Genomic DNA, 2,361 nt, shown 5'->3' on the forward strand with positions numbered 1-2,361 from the left:
AAAACATTCATTTTTTTTTTTTTTTTTTTCAATTTTTTTAATATCTAAACCATCTACAACATAAAATAAATACATTGACACATAAATATGATAAAAAAACTAACATATAAGATGTTTAATATCATTTCTAGCGCTAAAATCACACATAACATTGAATCATGTCCTGAATAGTAAGTCCTGACTCCTGAGTCCCAACTCAGCCTCAAAATATCAACAAAAAATATGATAATGTATCTCATCATGTCATAATGTCATATACAATAAAATGAAAGTCTAATCCTATTGATTTCCTCTGCCCCTCTGCGAGAAAATGCCACAGCTTTCCCTTTCCCTCTAGATGTAGATGCTGGTGCCCGTGCAGGTGGAAATGGCAGTGGAGTCTGATGTGCTCTAGACGTTGAAGAACTAGAAGTAGGAGCTATAGGAGGTAGACCACGTCCTCTACTGGTGGCAGGGGTAGCCCGGGCAGGTGGTGTCACTTGGAAACATTACAATCTCCCAATCCTGAAATCCTGAAAAACTGATAAGTCTGCTGGATTTTAAATGAAATCTAAAATTCTACTTTCTCCATATGAAATCCAATGAGGCTGGAACCACTCTCAAACATCCTGAGTCATTTCATGGTAATGTTAAAAATTTAAGTAAAAGGATGAAAATGAAGATTAAGGAGAATGTCACTTTTACTTTAAGAATTTAACATTACCATGAATAGCATATCCATACTAGGGCCTAGACTTGATCATTAAGCTACCCCACTCAAAAATTATTTGTTTCTTTCAAAAAACATTGCATGAAAAAACCCAAAAAAAGTTATAAAACTATGCTGTCCTGAGCCCCCACGATTTTTTCGTTAAAAATCGCGCTTTTTTCGAAAAAAATCGGCAAAAAAAAGTAGGCGATTTTTTCGTATAAAAATCGCGATTTGATCGGCAAGATGAAAAAATTGCGATTTTTTCATTAAATCGCGATTTTATCGCAATTTTAACAACACTGGTTTGAATAGAGAGACGAGATTTGCCTCATTTGCTTTAGCATCTGCCTCATCTTGTTCTTTCCGATATTTTACAAGTTTTTCCTTGCTTAAACCTTTTCCCTCTGTCCCATTCACTTTAGGTGGGCCAGTGCATATTTGAATACCATTTGCTCTTAACCCAAGTAAATGTGCTTTAACTCGGGTGAATGATCCCTTAAACTCCTTTTGACACTCATTGCAAACCCATGCCAATGACCTCCCTCCTTGGATCTTCCCACAATAGTTACATATTTTCAAAGTGGTGACTTTGGATAAACTTTGGAAATAGAGACAGATTCAATTTCATGTTCCTTTGCCTCACGAATGATTGGACTTGAAGTTGCCATGATGATGATGTAAATGAAATTGCAAAATAAAATTTACAATTACAAATTCAAACTCAAACCCTTGTAAAATTTAAAGGTTCATGTTCATCCAAAGCTACCAGACTATGAAAATTTGGTTGCCATGTTTGAGGCCAGAAATTTTTATATACAATGAATTCAAGTTACTCTGAATGAAGAATATACGCAGAAAAATTGGAGTGTGATGATAAAGAGAAAATATGCAAAAATTAAGTTATTGTTTTTCTTTCCAAATAGGTTAGCTTTTAAATAAAAATAGAAATAATTTTCTTGGGGGATGTTTGCTTTTGTGGCAATTTCAGGGCAAATTTATTTTATTTGTTGCTTTAGTATTCACTGTTTTGATCTTGTTATTGTTTTTGGCTTTTAGGTGCCTTTAGGGCTCGTAATCACACGGGCATTTGGCATATGCATTTTTGCTTACAGAAATAGGAGTTTACAACTATAAACTTCATCCATTGGATTACCAACTTTGAGTCTCGAAAAATTTGTAATTGGGTTACACTATATTCTTGTGCAAGTTTCAGGACAAATTTAAAGCATCGATTCATGACCCCATGTGATTCGGCTAGTGTTGAATTATTGGGAAATCTTGGTTTCACTAGCAGTCCTAAAGAATGGTGTATTTGTTTAAGGAGCCATGATTGAAATGACTCTATCTAATATTTAATACAACTAAGTTTCCATTTTATAAGAACAATCATAGAGCTGGTGATATTAAGACTTATTTACATGTTACGAATCAAAGTCTTTAATGATCGTTTTAGTCTTTTAGGTGAGAATTCTAGTATAAAGACAAACATTTTTTTCTTGTGGTGTTACCATAGAATTGATGCCTTTGTTTTTGGCCCCTGTTTAGATCCATTATTGAAGAGTATTCACTATTCAGATGTAATGCAAGCATAGGATGACTTTGTTTGCAATTTTCTTGTGTTTGACTATTGAGTATTTTTTGTACCAATATATAACTCATCACAGAACTGA

Source organism: Pinus tabuliformis, chromosome 5_2 (genome assembly GCF_031772625.1).
Source record: "Pinus tabuliformis cultivar Carrire ecotype Pingquan chromosome 5_2, CPIR1, whole genome shotgun sequence".
In the NCBI taxonomy this organism is placed as follows: domain Eukaryota; kingdom Viridiplantae; phylum Streptophyta; class Pinopsida; order Pinales; family Pinaceae; genus Pinus; species Pinus tabuliformis.